The sequence below is a fragment of the Lactuca saligna genome, chromosome 3 (assembly GCF_052625555.1).
Source record: "Lactuca saligna cultivar CGN05327 chromosome 3, ASM5262555v1, whole genome shotgun sequence".
NCBI classification, from domain to species: domain Eukaryota; kingdom Viridiplantae; phylum Streptophyta; class Magnoliopsida; order Asterales; family Asteraceae; genus Lactuca; species Lactuca saligna.
Genome location: NC_136419.1, coordinates 208569456 through 208588613, shown reverse-complemented (window position 1 = coordinate 208588613; position 19158 = coordinate 208569456).

The following is a 19158-nucleotide window of genomic DNA, read 5'->3' as shown; positions in this document are numbered from 1 at the left end:
CGGCAGGTTTTGGACGCTTATTACCAGAAGGGCCATGGATTCCCTTGACATCCCGGTAATGAAGGATGTTCTTACGGCTTCAATTGCCACTTACCACACCAAGAAGATCATATTCTCTGATCCAACTAAGTTTCTTCACTATGGACTAATCCCTGAGTCCATGTATAGGTGCGTCACGCCACACAGCACAATTATGGCTGACTACAGCACCAGAACCCCCTGCCTCCTAGGGTTCTATCTGAGGAACAACGTGCTGCTCTTGATGCCCTGGATCAACCTGCCAACCGTGGAAAGAGGGCGAGCAAAAAGGAGAAGCCGGAGAAGAAAGAAACCGCACCAAAGAAGGAGAGAAAGAGAAGGTCCTCCAAACGCAAATCTGAGGCAGAGGCACCTTCTCAGTCTAAATCGAAAAAGGTAAAGAAAATGGCTAAAAGAGCCAAAGGGTCTCCTTCTTCTGAATCAGAACCGAATGCACCTTCAGAAACAGAAGCTGCTGATCCTCAAACCGAAACAACACCCATTCAGTCTCCTCAACAACCATCCTCACCAGCATCTCCTCATATTCCCAAATCACCCTCTCCACCTAAATCTTCCCAACTTACCAAATCACCCTCTCCACCTAAATCTCCCCAACTTACCAAATTACCTACTCCTCCTACTTCCCCAAACCTTCCAACCCCACCCCAATCACCCACACAGAAGGTCACACTTTTTGTTCCTATATCTATTCCCCAAACCACAACAGAACCTAATATTCCATTATCTGTTTCTCAACCTTCATCCTCTATCTCCACGCCTATTATCACCGAATCTGTTACCATTACCTCTTCCCAACCACCAGTAATGGTCAATGTATCTGATACAGGGGCTGCTACTGTGGTTGAAACCCCGGTCATCAACCTTCCCTCATCTCCTTCTCCATCCTCCAACTTCGGTGCTACGTTAGGGGGCGATGATGATGAGTTCGACTCTCTCTATTATAGCCCCTACCGGATTCCTACAGACACCGATGCCGATACCCCTGTGTCAACTCAGTAGCTTCAGGAAATTCACGCCAAACTTGACAGTCTGCTAACTGACAGCAAAGCCTACGGGGGTGCTGTGCTCAAAGCTTTCATTGAGTCTGCAATCCAGACGTACACTGAAGCCTGGGATCACTCAACTGAAGCCATAGATAACTCAGCAGCTTCATGCTCAAAAGCCACCTAGGAAGTTTCCGAGGTTGTTCATACAACTCAGATCTTTCTTGATTCTCTCAAAGCTCACGCTGACTCTAGAGCGTCCAAATTTCAAACGTCAGTAGACTCTTTTTCAGCTACCCTTCAGAATGAAACCACAAAATTTGAGGCTCTGCGCGCTGACCTCAAAACTGAATCCACTTCATTTCTCAAATCTTTGGATTCACGTTTTGCCTCTCTGGCAGCCAAGAGCACCATGAAGGACGATCTTGTCAAGCACCAGGTAACCATCGAATTACAAAAGATCCAACTGACCCAGGCACAACAGGAAATTACTTTGCTGCAGACTCAGCGAGCAGTTCTTCAGAGTTGCGCTGGTGATGTCAAGAATATGCTAACAAATGTTCTTGACACCCATGATCCCTTCCTAACCCTCACTATTCGACAGCATCTCCAGGCGAAACTCCTTCCTGCTATTAATATCTTAAGTGAAATGAAGGGTGTCTCGGAGAAGCTTGTTCTTCCGAGACAAGGGGGAGAGGAAGGTGTGTCCAAGACAGAACCGAAGGTTAATGTAGCTTCGGTTTCTGGTAAACAAGTCCTAGTTGAGAGTGAATCAGATTCAGACGAAACTATCACTGAAGCTCTTCAACGCAAGAAAAGGGACAAAGAGCTTGATGAAACTCTAAGGATAGCTCGTGAGGCCGAGACCAGGGAAAGAAAGATCAGGGAGGATGCGGAGACCATTCAAGCCAAGAAGACTCTGTTCCCAGATTGGGACAGAGACACACTCATCACTCAAGCGATTGAGTTTCGTTCCATTTATTGGTTGGAACCGATTGCATCCTTTGAGTGTGAAAATACAAAAGACTCACAGTTCGACATGCCTATCACGCGCAAAGCCTTCACATTTCACTGCTTTGATGTCACTGCCGATGTCCCTCATCCGAACCTGAAGGTTGACAGAGAACTCATAGATTTCTATCTGAAATACGGTCAACCGCAGTACTTGATATGGAGCGCTCAGAAAATCATTAAAGTCAAGGTACTGAAACCGACACAGGCTGGGAAATTTGTGAACGTTAATTTCAAAATCAACAGAGGAACGGCCAACACCGAACATCTTATTACTCTGGCAGATCTTCCCAGTCTGAATCCGCATGATTGGATTTTGCTATGCAACATTCTTCTCTCCAACCAAAGAGAGTATGAACCAATTCTTAAACATCTTAAAAGAATGTTGGCTTCCTACGTCCATGAGCTCGCCACTATGGATCAGGAAATAACAAAAGTTATGAACAAGAAACCGACCGTCAAGCCCACTTCCAAGACTGGAGATGTTCATAAAATGAAGATAGGGCAAATTGATTCTTCCAACCTGACGGTTATGTTCACCAGGGGCGACAAGCATAAGTTTCTGTTTGCTTTGGTAGACAAACATCTGTTTTCTACAGAAAGTCTTGAGCATATTATCAATATCATTCACCGATGCAAACAGAACTCAACAGCAGACAAGAAAAACTTTACTGACATGCTTCGTTGGTATATTACCTTCAGGCATCATATTCTGGCTTTAATACCGAAGATTTTTGAAACGGTAAAGAAGCCCTCTGCTGTGAAAAGAGAATGACGGTCTCGCTCCAAATTGACGCAAAGGGGGAGATTGTTGGGCTGAAAATTATTTTGAAGATTGCATCTTTTGGGCTCGACTGATTATGCTACTTTGTATTCCAGTTTGGGCCTGTCCAACCGTGAACCTTTTATGTTTTGTATATAAGTTTACGCTTGCATGCATATTAGGTTAAGGTTTTTTTTAAGAGATCTGAGAATAGCGATACATCTAGACGATAAATAGGTTTCTTTGATCGTTCTAGTAACCTTCCAATCCTCTACAGTTGATGTTCTTAATCGAGCTCTTCTGAGGATTTTGTTTAATCATTCAACATGTTTGATTCCATCTCGTCTTGTTCTTATTATTGTGTTTATATCGTTTTTGTTTACTTATTTGTTCAAGATTTAATCGATCTTTATAGATTAAAGGTTAGTTTAATCTCATCACATTCTTAGCTCATGTGATCAACGAGAAACAAGGAGTTATAGACCTCGCGAACATCCCCGAAGTCTGTAACTTTCCCGATGTGTTTCCCGAAGAACTCCCAGGAATTCCTCCTGAACGTCAGGTCGAGTTCCGTATTGACCTAATTCCTGGAGCTACTCCCGTAGCAAAATCTCCGTATCACTTAGCTCCGGCAGAAATGCAGGAGTTATCCAGTCAACTCAATGAGTTGCCCAGTAAAGGATTCATTAGACCAAGTTCCTCACCCTGGGGAGCTCCGATTCTGTTTGTCAAAAAGAAAGATGGATCCTTTCGGATGTGTATCGACTATCGTGAACTGAACAAGTTAACCGTCAAGAACCGATATCCTCTTCCAAGAATAGGCGACCTCTTCGATCAACTCCAGGGAGCCAGCTACTTTTCTAAGATAGACCTTCGGTCAGGGTACCACCAGTTACGAGTCCAGGAGAATGATGTTCCCAAGACAGCTTTTAGGACTCGGTATGGGCACTACGAATTCGTAGTGATGCCCTTCGGTCTAACAAATACACCGGCTGTGTTCATGGACCTGATGAACCGGGTGTGCCGTCCCTTCTTAGACAAATTCGTTATCGTGTTCATTGACGACATTCTCGTCTACTCCCGAAGCGAGGAAGACCACAAGCAACACTTGAGGCTAGTGTTGGAAACCCTTAGATACGGAAGGTAACTTTCCTCGGTCACGTGGTAAGCAAGGAGGGTATTCATGTAGATCCTTCCAAGATTAAAGTGATAGAGAATTGGTCGGCACCGAAAACACCCACAGAAATTCGTCAATTCTTGGGTCTCGCCGGCTACTATCGACGATTCATTCAGAATCTTTCCAAAATTGCCAAACCTTTAACCACTCTGACACAGAAAGGTGTACCCTTTTGTTGGAGTGATAAACAAGAAATTGCATTCCAAACATTGAAGAGAGCCTTATGCAGCGCGCCTGTTCTGTCTCTGCCTGAAGGGACAGAGGATTTCGTTGTCTACTGCGATGCGTCTAATCAAGGTTTAGGCTGTGTGCTTATGCAAAGAGGAAAGGTGATTGCCTATGCCTCTAGACAGCTGAAAGCACACGAGGTCAACTATACCACACATGACTTGGAACTAGGAGCAGTAATCTTCGCATTGAAGATTTGGAGACATTATCTCTACGGAACCAAGTGCATAATCTTCACTGATCACAAGAGTTTGCAGCACATATTTAATTAGAAAGACTTAAACATGAGGCAACGGCGATGGGTAGAATTACTCAGTGATTATGAGTGTGAAATCCGTTACCACCCCGGCAAGGCCAATGTGGTAGCAGATGCCCTTAGCCGAAAGGATAGTGCAGGCCACAAAGTGAGGAACCAGACGATGACCATCCATTCCAACTTACCAATGCAAATCCGAGAAGCTCAGGATACAACCCTCAAACCTGAGAACGTGTCAGATGAAACCTTGAGAGAGATGGAAAAGAAACTTGAGATCAGAAGTGACGGAGTTCACTGTTTCATGAATCGAATCTGGATTCCCAAATCCGGAGGATTCAGGGAAATAGTCATGGAGGAAGCTCACAGAACCAAATACTCTGTTCACCCGGGTTCGGACAAGATGTACCTGGATCTCAAGAAACAATACTGGTGGCCAAACATGAAAGCTGAGATAGCTACATTCGTGGGCAAGTGTCTGACTTGCGCCAAAGTCAAAGTCGAACATCAGAAACCTTCAGGTCTACTCCAACAACCCGAAATCCCCGAGTGGAAATGGGAGATGATTACCATGGACTTCATCACCAAACTACCCAAGTGTTCTAGTGGGTACGATACCATTTGGGTAATTATCGATCGTTTGTCAAAATCTGCTCACTTCATCCCAATTAAAGAATCATACAAGATGGAGAAACTCGCACGAATCTACATCCAGGAGGTAGTACATTTTCATGGTGTACCTGTATCCATTATCTCCGATCGAGATAGTAGGTTTACCTCCAGATTCTGGCAATCCCTTCAGAAAGCCCTTGGAACCAAACTAGATATGAGCACGGCATATCATCCTCAGACCGATGGACAGAGTGAGAGAACAATCCAAACCCTGGAGGACATGCTTCGGGCATGTGCCATTGACTTTGGAAAGTCGTGGGATACACATCTATCCTTGATCGAGTTCTCATACAACAACAGTTACCACACCAGCATTAGGGCTGCTCCGTTCGAAGCCTTATACGGTCGTAAGTGCAGATCCCCTCTGTGCTGGGCCGAGGTGGGGGATACACAGTTAGCCAGGAGTCGAGTCCCCGACAGTGCTCTCACTGGTCCTGAAATCATCCGCGAAACCACTTAAAAGATCATTCAAATCCGTAACCGACTGAAAGCCTCACGTGATCGTCAAAAGAGTTACGCTGATAATCGTCGGAAACCACTAGAATTCCAGGTTGGAGACCGAGTCCTGTTAAAAGTCTCGCCCTGGAAAGGCACTGTACGCTTTGGTAAGCGTGGGAAACTTAATTCAAGGTATATTGGACGCTTTGAGATCCTTTCCAGGACCGGTCCATTTGCCTATAAACTCCACTTACCTCACGAACTCAGTAACATCCTGTCTTCCATGTTTCAAATCTCAAAAAGTGCCTATCCGATGAAACCCTAACCATTCCTTTAGACGAGATCGAGATCAATGAAAACCTCAACCTTGTGGAGGAACCGATCGAAATCATGGATCGAGAAGTCAAACGTACAAAACAAAGTCGCATCCCGTTAGTGAAGGTTCGCTGGAATGCCAAGCGGGGACCGGAATTCACTTGGGAACGGGAAGATTCAATGAAACAGAAGTATCCACAACTCTTTTCTTATCCATGATTTGTATCTTGTCTTATGTTCTAAACCTTGAATTTCGGGACGAAATTCCCTTTAACGGGGGGATAATGTAACAACCCGAAATTTCCGTATCATTTTACTGTAACTTTTTCGTAGTACAATTCGCGCAACCAATCGTCGTTTCCATTTCGATTTCCGATCTTCCGTTTAATTAAGTCATTATTTAGTACACATTTAAAATGACTTAATGGGTGTCTTAATACATTTAAAAATCATTTTAACACTCAACTTTAGTGATTAGAATATTTCTAGATATTACCGTATCGGGTTACGGTAACTTAATCGGGTACGACCAAAAGCCTCGTCTAACACCGGTATCAGGTAGAATTTCACCGTGTCCAAAACTTAAACACTATATAAACGTGTTTAAGACTTCATTTGAAGCCTTTTGGCAAGTTTCTCACTAAACTCTTACAACCTCTCTCCTCAAGCTAGAATTAAGGTCCAAATCTCAAGTTTAAGGCTTCAAATCTTTAAGGTAACCTCCCTAGCATGTTATTCAGCATCTTTAACCTTCAAATTGATGAAATAATTGAGTTTTAGGTCCAAGAACATGAGTTTACGGCCAAGAAACAAGCTTGGGCCGTAAACTCCATTAAATGGGGTTTTAAGCCCTTAAACTCCTTCCTAAACTCAATTGGACTTTAGATATGGCTATGGGACATCAAGATTTGGACTCTAAACAATTGAAACATAGATTTTGAGCCATTTGAAGGAGTTTACGGCCAAGGAACATTCTTGGGCCGTAAACTCATATAATTAGGGTTTTCATGCCCTTAAACCCTTCCAAATCACTTCTATGGCTTAGATATGAATTATAGGACCTTGGTTTTAGCATTTGGACACTTGAAACATGAATTTTGTGGGACTTATGTGAGTTTACGGCCAAGGAGAATGTTTGGGCCGTAAACTCCCCAAAATGTGACATAAATCCAATTCTAAGGTGTTAGAAAGCCATCCAACACCACCAAAAGCCTTGGAATAAATCAAGGGACCAACCAAAAATACTTTAAGGGCATAAAACACATCATTTGTGGGATTTATAAGAGTTTACGGCCAAGGCTTGTTCTTGGGCCGTAAACTCCAAAACTTTTGGTGTTAGAATGCAAACTAAACACCCCTAAAGCCTTTAGATGAATTTTAGAAGCCCTTCTATACAAGTTTTAGACCTTGAAACACTTTGTATGACCTTACATAAGAGTTTACGGCCATGAGGAGGGTCTCATGGGCCGTAAACTCCATAACACCCCTCAAATGTCCCATAAAACTCATGTAAGGTCTTGGAATAATTCTAGTAATCACATGTGATTTGTTTTAACAACATTAAACACCACTTTTATGAAGATTAAGGAGTTTACGGCCAGGAGCCTATATTAGGCCGTAAACTCCCATAAAAATAATCATTTTGATGATTTAAATTCATTCCAAGTGTTCCAAGGCAATTTAGATAATCCATTCTAGCAACCCCTATGTCCATTTAAGCCCTTAAACCATCAAAACCACACCCATATGAGTTTACGGCCGTAAACTCATGTATGTGTGTGTTCCATAGTTTTAAACTCATTTAAATGTTTACTTATGGAGAGTAAACTCAAGCCCCAAGTCCCTAGTGCCATTACAAGTCCGAAGATGTCACCCGGGTCACTCCAAACGCTCGTTTTGAGGTGTTTAACCTCATTGGAGTGTAATGTTCCATATGATTAGTGAATGTATCTCTAATTGTATATATATGGACATTATATCATTTTACATAGGGTCATCGCGAGTAATCAAACCCCGAACCGACGTATAGCATTCAAAACCGACACGTTTCCGAGTCCGGTGAGTTCATACCCCTACCCTTTTTCACTGTTTTCACTATTTTCAGGGGGGAACACAAGCAAAGTACAAGGGAATTATTGTACTCAAAACATGTTTTCAAATGTGTGTTTCGTTTTTCATATGCTTTTATTACTGATTACCATATCTGATAACAGATTGAACATACAGATCACGTAACATATATTTGTGAAATAAGTCTTTAAACTAGTATGTTTTACATGTATTTCAAAAATGGTTTTCCACATTTTATCAGTTAAAAGCACGACATTAAAACATTTGAACATAATACCTGTACACTATTTTGTCCTCGGTAACACTCCCCACACATATACGAGTGGAGGACTATCATATTACTACTAGTAAATTTGTTATTCCTGTATGATTGGAGACACGTCCTCGGAGAACACTCCACCCAGATTACGCGAGTGGAGGACTACACCCATAACCAGAATCTCTGGTATTTAGAGAGCGTGACTTGAGTGTATAGATCTATACGGGGCTGACTACCCCACACCTGGCTGCTAGCTAAAGCCGAACCGAAATGGTTCAAGGGTGACGAAAGTCATAAGTATGTGGACGACTTATTGCCACATGTGGACTACTTATTGCCACAAGTTTCAGTCTATTGTATGGTTATGGAACTCGCGATTAGGATAACAAAGATTTACTTACAGTAATAATAGATTACTTTATGCATCGTTTACATCTTTGACATATTTTACATCTTTTACTTACTGTAACCAACATTCAGGAAGGTACGGGACTTTCCTGGGGAAAACATAGAACCTAATCACGATTACATCTTTTACATCTTTAACATCGTTTACATTAGATACCTACATGCAGGAAAGCATGGGGCTTTCCTGGGTAACATTTACATAACTAGAAAGAGTAACAAACTGGATAACCTTACATCTTTTACAATTTGTAATATACAATAAGGAAAGTATGGGACTTTCCTGGTAACACATGATAAGTAAACAGAATAGTTCAACCAGTCAGATAACCAACTATACATTTTCACATGAATAAACATATTTTCAGTGTACAAACCTACTATACTTTACATTTGTGAAACAATAACCTACGTTAAGAAAATACGGGATTTTCTTGGTGTACATAACATTTCAGATACAGAAAGGGAACCGATACATTTTCATTAAACAAAAGCGCATATGAACTCACCAGCTTTATGCTAATTTTCAAACCGCTTGTGTTCTCAGGTCAGCGTTAGAACAGGTACCCAAAGATCCTTTTGCTCGAAGACGGTGTACATGAAGATCCGTTACTTTTTTTTATATATATAATGTATCACAACTGTACAAACTGTACTTTTGAAACAACTGTAAAACTTTTATTATGTAATGTAATGGTTGCTTTACTTTACTTACTATGTGCATTGGATTTGATACTCAACGTGGTAGTCAACCCCAGAAATTTTTTCCGCCTTCGGTTTTCGGGGTGTGACATCAATAAACATGATACTAAACTACTCTCCCATCTTTTCATATTTGAGAAAATTTTATCCTTCTGCCTAATTTGATTCATCTTATTCGTTCTGCCATACATCGAAACTTTTCCAATGTTTCAGAATTATACTTAAATTGGTATGTATAACCATATTTACTAAACTTTAGTAAATCATGACAAATAGTCTTATCGATCTTTTGTGCTAGACTTGATAAGTGCACAATAATGTGTACTCGATCCCTTAGTCCTTCACTTGACTCACATATAAATGTGAACAACGAATTTGTCTTAATTTTCCAAAGGTGAAAATTCTCATTCATCATACAATACAACTTGCATGATTTCCAAGTATCCAACTGACACCTTGGGTGATGAGAATCTTTCCATATTTGGTAAATTTAGACACTACCACAAATGAAAGAATGAAATTCATATTTCCGTTATTGCTAGAAATATACAGGCATCAATTTTCCATAAGTACCATTGCAAGGACATATAAAATAACAAAATTTTATTTATTTATCGGATGCGGAAAAAGTTTCCTTACAATGCAACTTTAAATGGAAACTGTATTATTACATATTTCCTAGCAAAATGTCATAACTCTCTAAGTAGTAGCTCAAGAATCCAATCTTCGAACCATGCGATTGAAATCCATCTTTGCGATCAGATTCAGCATACTCTTTCTCTACGTTCCCTTACATGTGCTTGATCCTGCCATACATTAAAAATGTATTAAGAATCTTCAAATTGGAACTTAAGAGAGTTAGATAGTGGACTTACCTGAAGCAGAGTCAAGCTTTTTGACTATACCTTCTCTCAGATCTTTTAGGTAGTTAAGGCAGCTTTGCAACCAATGGCCATTCTTTGGCAATAGAAACATATGGACCCTTTAGGAATGGTGCACTGGACTATCTCGGACTTGCCTTTCTCCTTACCATTTGGTCAACTGAGTTGACTATGGTCGATCCCTCTCCATTGGGAAGAGAAAGGTTTTATGGATATCCAAAGTCACCATTGTCAATGTCCATAGAAGTTTGGGAAGTTGATCTTCTAATCAAATTTGCTTTCCCAGTGTTCCAAATCATTGCTGATTCAGCAGCACCAAGCAAATATATAAGATCATTAAGGGTTTGAGTGACCTTGAACTTATGGGTTTGGTATAATAACTGGAGGAGGTGGAGGGAGTGAAGGATGATTTCCAGGACATCATCTTCATTAGGAAATCTTGTTCCAAGAGTTTTTTGGAAGATCATAAATGTCTGAACCAGACATCTTTTGGGAGATATTCAAGATAGTTGATTTAAAGTCCTTAATATAATAACCAATATGAAATATTAAGTCGAGGACCCAACACAATATTTTATAACTTGGAAGAGGGATGCCGCAATCCAAGCTATAAAATATTTGAAGGTAGGTGAATAACGATTCACCAATTTCCACCATGAAAAATGAAATAATTTATTAAGTTTTAATTTGATTTGAAACTCCTAGATCTTTTGAGATTCATTTAACTTTTCAATGGCATGTTTCAATAGAGATAGTGCCCTCTCAAGTTTTGTGACTGGGATGCCGAGGATCACAAAAAAAGTTGTGAATAACCGTGCAAATATACTTGGTACCCTTAATATTTACCCCTCAATCGATGTGTCGGTTAACCACAAGCGCTCTATCGATACTGCGATAAACATTAAATTACACTTTTCCTACCTTGTTAAATCAAGCTAGTGTGTCGGTTAACCACATGCGCTCCACTAAGCGACTTAAGCAAAGTGCAAAGTGTAATTTCATGGGTTAGCACCAAATTCACATTTTCCTAAAGTAACTAAGATTGGGAATTTAAAAAAGGTTTAGTTACTTTATATTTATCATTAATACTTTTAATGAAGGGAGAATTCTAGTCCTTGTCCTATCCGTTCGGCTAACGACCCTCCACCAATGAAGGAACCGGTGGATGAGAGTGGACACCCATTAAACTGCCATTTTATACGCAATAACCTTATAGCTCCCTTATAGACCGGCTTCGTGAATGAGGCCTACTAACGGTAAGACTAACTTGTTCTTATATATATATATATATATATATATATATATATATATATATATATATATATATATATATATATATATATATATATATATAATTAACTTATAATACTATAAAGTATAATAGTTGAATTTTAACTTTTAAAATTCTAAGTGATTAACTTGGAATTAAAGTATTGATGAGGGAAACTTTACAAATTCCAAAACTTGAGGGAAAGTTTTGTACTATTCAAAATCTTTTCAATTCCATTACTTATGTGTTTAAATTAATTTTAATGAAAAACTCTTCAAGTTCCATAACTTGAGGACAAAATCTTTTCAATTCCATTACTTATGTGACTCTCCATTTTTCATAACTAATGGAAATCTTATAAGCTTTAATAATCATAAATGTGACTTTTCATATAACTTGAGGACAAGTTACAAAACTCATATTATGAACAACTTTTAGATTAATTTGGATTGAAAACATATTATCACATAACTTTTCTATTAATCTAAATCAACTCATAGGAACAAGGTAATTCAAATCAAACACTTTTTCATGCAATTAACTTAACCATTAAACTAATACAAAACATGAATCTATTGAAAGTTATCTATGAAATTGGATTAGCATGGACATTACCACATCAAAAACAAGTTTACAAGTTCAAAAACAGCTTAAGGTAACGTTCCTAGTCCAATTCTAGTAAGAAAAACTCGAAAATATGTTGTCTGGGGCTCATACTCGTCGAGTGTATGAACCTACTCTACGAGTAGGATTATTTTCTTCATGGACTCGGCGAGTCCAGTGCCCAGATAGCTAGAAAACCGATTTTTTTCAGCTTTTTCAGCAATTTGCATCAAGTATAATTGAAAACAAGCCTAGGCTCTGATACCACTGAAGTGTTTTGAGCATTCAAACACTCCTAAGGTATACATGCAACCCTAAATACCTTGGATCTATTTTTTTCTCTATTATACATGCAAATATCAATTTTTCCAAGGTAGTGTTCTAACTAGCATAATATGAAGAACATATAATATAAATTCTAGTAGAATTACATACATCTTTGTTGTAGCTTGATTCCATGGAGCTTAAGAGCCTAATGCCTCAAGTGTGACACCTCACATGGTTCACACAACATCACCAACATCTTGGAATAACTTGAGAGAAAAGGTTCCTATGCTCAAATTAGCTAGCCCTCATGTGTACACACACTAGTGCCAATTTCTTGAGCCATAGGGTCCATGTATATGGTGGCTATTAGGGTTACACCATGTAACCCATGTCTTTCCATATTCTTCATGCACCATCGGTTAAAACCTCCATGGAGTATCCATGGGTTACTCCATAGGTTAAACCCACCACGAAGAACTGTGGATCATAAGCCCACATATATAAGAATGAATGATTACTCAATCAATCCCCATATATTTAGCTAGTCTTCTTTTGATCACAGAATTAATTCCAAATTAATTCTTGATCATTACTAATTAAATAATAAGATTTCATATTAATATATTAGAACTTATAACATATTAACAAATCATAATTATCCTTTTTGTTGTCACAAAAGTCTATCCAAAATGTTTTGATGCCATGCAACCCAAATGGACCATGTCAATCGGGTCAAGTACATACCAATTATAGTTGTGGACTTAGACACTAATCCAATACTTATCTCATATCCTAACCCTAATATCCTCACCCTCCATCCCTCTAAACCCTAGAAATCGTCCTAAATCACTAGTGGTGGCATTTTGAGCTTATGGAATCCATCTTGGAGTGTTTTGTCCGTTTTCAAGAAGGTAGAGCTTGGTACAAAGATGGGGATCAAGGGGAAACTTATGGATCTTGATTTTGGGACTCATTTTCAGCTTGATGAAGGTATAAATCTTTGAACTTGATCATTGATATCTTAGATCTCTTACTAGTGAGTTTTAGTTCATTTTGGTCCCAAAGATGATATCTAGTGGTCTTGATTTCATTCCAGGAGATTTGAGTTGCCCCTATTAGTGTTTATAAGGTTCAAGGTCGATAAAGTTGGTACCTTTAGAGTTTAAGACCATCCATGTTTTTAGTTTGAGTCATTTCCATGTATGTAGAATGTTATAGTTTGAGATTTGGTCTTTTGGGGCATGCAAAGTCACCAAGTTATTGACTTTATGGGTTTAGACATCGTTTGGGACTCAGATATGTGGTTTGGACTTAAGGATTAAAACATTAAGTTCTTAATGGTAAAATGGAATTAAGAGGGAAGTACGCTGGGCGTACAAGCCATTACACACCGCGTACAAGCCATTAAGCGAGTACGCTCAGCGTACTCCTGAGTACGCCCTGCGTACTCAGTTAGGTTGGACTTTGTATTTTTGGCTTGGGGATTGGGCTATCTCTTAGGCTAGGTTGCTGTGGGCCTTCATGGGCCATTTGGAAACAAGGTTTTGGAGTCAGGAAATTTATTGGTCTTGAGGAAAGGCCATTAGAAAGGCCCAGGCCCAATTTGGAAAATTGGGCCATAATTGGGCCTTGATGACTATGAGATATTGGGCCATTGGAATACAAAGCGTTTGGACTAATATAGATGGATGGGCCTTAAGCTAAGACCATGTAGGGGTCTGGGCCCATTATTTGACTTTTGGGCCTTTGGAGTGTGATTTGGACCTTGGGCTTGGAAACCAATTATTAATTGGGTATTGTTTGATTTTGACAGTTCGGGAATCTGTCAACCAACTGCTAGAGTTTTATCTGCGGGACTTCAATAGTGCCAGATGATTTATCCTAAATATATCAACTAGGTCTAAGGCACCAAGGCAGTCCTTTATGGATTTGTATCCGGATTATGGCATGATATGTTTATTGATTACATCCTAGTAGTTAGGATGCTGATATGATTATGCATAGCGACCGGTTAGGTTTGTATCCCGGTTATTGGGATGTTTCTATGATTAGTGATCTGTTAGATCGGTTTGGTTGTTATATGATATTAGCTAATGTATGATATTTATGTGCACATCGGTATCCTGGTATATAGGATGATGCTATGTTAGTGACTGGTTAGGTTGGTATCCTAGTTATAGGATGTTGTTATGCTATTGATATGTTAGATCGGTTTGTTGTCTGTTGACTGGTATGTGATTATTTGTTATATGTGCACATGGTTGTTTTGTTGGGCGTTGGGTTGAGGCGGTCCTGCTTTGTTTTGTAGCCCAAAATACCCGGCGAGCGGTCCGTATAGGTTGTAGGCTCTGCGAGGTGGTCCAGTCATGCCGAAGGCTCGGGAGCGGTCCAGAGGCTTTAGGCCTGTGAGGCAGTCCAGTCAGGCTGAAGGCTCATTAAGCATGTTGTTTACTTATATGCTATATGTTATGTTTATATCGGTATGGCGTTGGAATTTTGGGGGTAACTCACTAAGCTTTTGAGCTTACAGTTTCAGTTTATTGTTTCAGGTTCAACGGCTGACCGCGGGAAGGCGAAATCATGACTATACACTTCCTCGATTGATGTATGATTTCTGGGAACCCTGATGTTTAAACTATTTTGAAAACAAATTGTAATAACCGAATGGTTTTGAATGATTTAAAATGTTTTAAAGTGGCTCGAATTTTATGGATGTTACATTGTTGAAGTTACAGGAGGCCGCTAGGTGGAATGAGCTTGAGATTGAGTTACAGTTGCGAGAGCAGAGGCAGGCCCCGACGCAGTCACAGCCTGTGCGAAAGTGGTCCAAGATCGCCGATTCAAGGTTTGGGGGCCAACGTGGTCGTACTTGTAGGAACTGTAAGAAAGGTCATTCGGCAGTTTGTAGATCCGGTGGTGTGTTCCGTAACTACGGCAAGTATGGGAACTTTATGAGGGATTGCCGCCAGTCAGCCCCGGTTCAGGATTTGATGATCTATTACCATTGCGATCAGGTTGGTCACGTGAAGACCAACTGTCCATTGCTCGCTGCCCGGATGACGCAAGATCCAACATCATCTACACTGAGGACTACTGACGGGAGTCAAGGTAGAGCAAAGCCCCCGAGGGCTCTAGGACACACCTTTTAGCTTATAGCTAAGGACGTGAGGACAACACCGGATGTGGTGGCTGGTATGTTTCTATCCTTTTATCTGATTGATTTTAAATGTTTTATGCTATGTGTTTGTTCCTATGTTAGGTATGTTTTTAGTGATTTACTTACCTGCGTTGGTATTATTTTACTCCTGGACGAGTCGGTCATTATTATATTGATTGTTCATTAGGGAGTTCGGTTTGCATGTAGGAGATCTTGAGTGTCTGTTGCGAGTCTCTACCACCAACAAGCACAAGATTTCTACTTCTTCAGTCTATCAGGGTTGCGTTCTGGAGATCTTCGGGGTATCCTTCCTGATAGACTTGATTCTGATTCCCATGGGGGGATGTATTTGTGATTGTGGGTATGGAATGGTTAAGTTGCTTCGGTGGCATGATCGACTGCGAGGATCAGTGGTTGGTAGTTTGAACCCCAAGTGAGGGAGAAATGGATATCTACAACAAGGGCACCAACTTAGGTTAAACGTTTTACTCAGCTACTAGAGCTTGACAATATATTCAGCATGGGTGTGTGGTTTAATTGGCATATGTGGTGGATATGCAAGTCAGGGATCAGGTTTCAGTTTTGGATGTTCTGGTTGTCAGTGATTTTGTTGATGTGTTTCTGGAGGAGTTACCCGGAGTGCCTCACCCGAATCAGGCCGAGTTCAGGATTGACCTAGTGCCTGGTGCAGCCCCTATCTCCAAGGCATCGTACTGGTTAAAACCACTTGAGATGTAGGAGTTGTCATCTCAGTTGTAGGAACTGCTAGGCAAGCAGTTCATTCGTCCGAGCAGTTCTCCCTGGGGAGCACCGATTCTCTTCGTCAGGAAGAAGGCGGTTCACACCGGATGTGCATTGATTACCGGGATTTGAACAATTTAACAGTGAAGATCTGTTATCCACTCCCAAGGATAGATGATCATTATGATTAGGTGTAAGGAGCATCTTGGTTCTCCAAATAGACATGAGGTCTGGATACCATCAGGTTGGGAGGAGGACATGGAGAATACTGCATTCCAGACTCGTTATGGATATTACGAGTCCGTGGTAATTCCGTTTGGGCTCACCAACGCACCGACAATATTTACAAACATGATGAATCAAGTATGCAGACCGATGCCCAATCTCTCGGTCATTGTGTTTTTAGATAACATATTGGTATACTTCCAGACAAGAGAGCAACATGAGGAGAATCTTTGTGAGCTATTGGGAGTTTTGAGGCGAGAACGGTTGTATGCCATGTTCTTGAAGTCCAAGTTTTGGTTACAAGAGGTTCAGTTCCTTGGACACCTTGTTAACCTGGAGGGGATTTTGGTTGACCCGGTGAAGATCGAGGTGGTTATGCAGTCGGAGGTTCCAAAATCTCCCTTGGATATCAGGAGCTTTTTTGGATTGGCAGCGTACTACCAGATTTTGATACATGATTTCTCCAAGATTGCAGTACCCCTCACTTGTCTGACGAGGAAGGGGTGGATTTATGGTGTGGCCCTGAGCAGCAGACTGCATTCGATACTCCAAGGTAGCGACTCTATGAGGCGCCAATGTTGACACTCTTGGAAGGAATCGATGATTTTGTGGTATTTTGTGATGCATAGATCACCGGATTGGGAGTAGTCCTTTTGCAGAGGGGATGGGTGATAGTCTATGCTTCGCGGTAGTTGAATCTGCATGAGATGAGATATCCCACACACGATCTGGAGTTGGGAACGGTGGTCTTCGCTCTCAGGATTTGGAGACATTATCTCTACGAGGTCCGCTATACCATATACACATACCACAAGAGTATGAGACACATCATGGATCAGCCGAACTTGAACATGAGGCAGCGCAAGTGGATAGATGCAGTCATCGATTATAACTGTGATATCCTTTACCATCTAGGTAAAGCGAATGTGGTTGCGAACTCCCTGAGCCGCAAGTCGGCTAGATCTTCTATTCCATCTGCATGTACGATGATATCAGTGGATTCTCTGCTTGTGAGCTAGATTAGGGAAGCTTAGGATGAGGGTGTGTGACAGGATAATTGGAAGCTTGAGAGGATCAGGGGCGAGATCACCCGATTTGTGTAGGATAGTCGGGGATTGTTAACCTGTTGTGGTCGGGTATGGGTTCTAATGTCTGATAGGGTCAGGCAAATTGTTCTGGATGAGGCTCATAAGTCTCACTTCTCTATTAATTCAGGGCCACCAAGATGTACCGGGATCTGCGCCTGAGTTACTGGTGGTCGTGCATGAAGAGTGAGATTGCATGGTACGTTGAGAGGTGCTTGACCTACCGGATGTTCAAGGCCGAGCATCAGATGCCGCATGGAAAACTACAACCTCTAGAGATTCCCATGTGGAAATGGGAGCATATCATGATGGATTTTATAACCAAGCTACAGAGGATGGAAAGAGGGTTCAACACTATTTATATCATCGTGGATCGATTGACCAAGAGTGTCGATTTTCTAGCGATACGGGAGAGTTCGTCGGCCAAGAAGTTGGCCGACATATATATCCGCAAGATGGTTTCTGCCACGAGGTAACGGTCTCTATTGTCTCAGACTGTGATGTTCGATTCACCTCCCATTTCTAGCAGAAGTTCCACGAGCAACTGGGCATGCAACTACATTTCAGTACAATTTGTCATCCGCAGACAGACGGCCAGAGTGATCAGAGCATACAAACTCTCGAGTATATGCTGAGAACTTGAGTTATTGACTTCGGTGGGAGATGGGACTCCAACCTACCCGTTGTAGAGTTCTCCTACAACAACATCATTCATTCCAGCATTAGTGCTCCATCATTTGAGTTGTTGTATAAACGAAGATATCGTACCCCGGTCTATTGGGGTGAGGTCAGTCATAGAGTGATGGCCTGGACCAAGGTAGTACTACAAACTATCAAGAAGATTCAATAGATCAGATAGCGGTTGAAGACCGCTCAGAGTCAGCATAAGAGTTACACCGATCGATGCCGATCTGATTTGGAGTTTTAGGTTGGTCACATGGTACTGCTGAAGATATCACCCAGGAAGGTTGTGATACGCTTCATAAAGCGGGGGAAGTTGGGTCCCCGATACGTTAAACCTTTTCAGGTTATTACCAGGGTTGGCAAGGTGGCATATAAACTAATCTTCTGGAGGAGCTCAGTCAGATTCACAACACTTTTCACGTCTCACAATTGCGGAAGTGCATACTAAATGAGGAGGTAGTGGTGTCATTAGATGATATTCAGGTCGATGAGTGCCTGAATTATGTGGAGAGGCTAGTGGCCGTGTTGGAGAGGAAGTGAAGGTTCTACAGAACAAGGGGTTACCTTTGGTAAATGTACAATAGGAGAACCGCAGAGGATCTGAGTGGACTTGGGAGCCGTAGGCTGAGATGTAGGAGCATTACTCGGAGCTATTTGTTGCAGCAGACTTCGAGGATGAAGTCTAGTTCAAGTAGGGGACAATTGTAATGTCCCGAATCCCAGGTATAAAATTTAAAGCTTTATATTCATTTTTGTATACCTACTCGATGAGTTGGCGTCCCCCAAATTCTCGCGTAGAAACTGATCAGGCCACGTAAACTTTAGGACCTACTTGACGAGTTGGAGGACCCAACTCTATGAGTTAAGGTTGTGCTTGAAAACCCTAATTTTTAGGGTTTGCACCCTATTTAAAGAACCTTAAATCCTACC